The 1,471-nt window shown below is 35.6% G+C and overlaps 1 protein-coding gene across 1 annotated transcript in view; it reads left to right on the forward strand.

Annotated features, from left to right (window-relative positions):
* The window catches only part of kidins220b (kinase D-interacting substrate 220b), a gene marked incomplete in the record, with an annotated part of 23,387 nt that overhangs the window by 2,242 nt on the left and 19,674 nt on the right, over positions 1 to 1,471 (forward strand).

The raw sequence follows: 1,471 nt of genomic DNA on the forward strand, positions 1-1,471 counted from the left end.
ATTTTACACTCTGTAGGTCTAAATATTAATCAGATATTTATAATATTATTTTACACTGTGTAGTAGAGCTGGGCGGTATGACCTAAATTTTATATTGCGGTATTTTCAACAATTACATTGGTTTCACTGTATTTGACGGTATTTTTTTTCCTCACTGCTCAGCTGATAATAAAATGTACAAACTTTGCTTATTGACTTTTTTCTTTTACTGTACCTCTGTATCACTGTTTCCCTCCTCTTGTACGTCTTTTCTTCTTTGTCTGGTTGTAAACAGTAATCATGCATTTAGGTCTGATCGTGAAGGGTTGAGAAAAAATCATTATCTGGTCTATTGTTGCATTTACTAAAATTTAAAAGGACGACTCACCTTACACACCAGTCAACTTCGCTACTAGGGTTGGGCAATATTGGCAAAAAAATAAATCACGATTAATTGGGGTATTTAGCCGATAACGATTAATTTGACGATTAATCCCCTGGAGTCCCTGGACACCCTTATTTCATAGTCACATGACCGATTTAGTGGAAAATATTTGCTCTTCATAAAAATCTGTTCCAAATTGTGTCAAAATTACAGACTTCAGGCTATACATCAAATTTTAAATTGTGTTGATAAATAAATAAGTTACAGAACTTTTTTTAATGTTCGTCATATTTGAAGCTGAGAGGAGCAGTGAGCGGATTCTAACTGGTGGCATTAATCGTATTAATTGTCAAGTGCCAAAAATTAATCGATTAATGTTTTTTTGACGATTAATCACATACGATACGATTATGCCCAACCCTATTCGTTACATTACAAAACTACTTCCCCCCGGGCTTTTCACAATAGAAGCACGCTAGAGTCTCCATGCAATAACGTCTCCATTATAACGTAGCGCGTTAAATTTAACCGTGCACGACACTTTTTTTTGATGACACTGAAGAGTTGTTTACTATTCAGCGATGGTGAAAACAGGATGGGTTTGTTTTTTTTAACGTCAGACCATATAAGAGGCTGAAACACCACCCACCGCCAGTTGTTCCAACAATAACGTTAGCATGCTAATGCGCTTAGCGGTGCTGCAAGGAAACGTGTCCCGAGGGAAACAGTTCACTGGCGGCCGCAACGAAACGTTCCTCACGTGTTCAGGCTATTTAAACCGGTATTCAGAAAATTCATATCATAACAAAAATAAAAACCGGTTTTCGGTACAAAACGGTATACCGCCCAGCACTACTGTGTAGGTCTAAATATTAATGAGACATTTATAATATTATTTTACACTCTGTAGGTCTAAATATTAATTAGAGGACAAAGTAATATTTAATAGTTTGTGTTAAATTGTAACATGATTCAACAGAGCTAAACTCTGTATAAATGCTCCACAAGCTAATATCTGCTAACCAGTTCAATAAAAAACAGTGATTACATGGACTTTATAAGATTATTTTAATTTTAAACTGTTACATAGAGCTGGGCGATATGACC

The sequence above is a fragment of the Austrofundulus limnaeus genome, unplaced genomic scaffold (assembly GCF_001266775.1).
Source record: "Austrofundulus limnaeus strain Quisiro unplaced genomic scaffold, Austrofundulus_limnaeus-1.0 Scaffold982, whole genome shotgun sequence".
In the NCBI taxonomy this organism is placed as follows: Eukaryota; Metazoa; Chordata; class Actinopteri; order Cyprinodontiformes; family Rivulidae; genus Austrofundulus; species Austrofundulus limnaeus.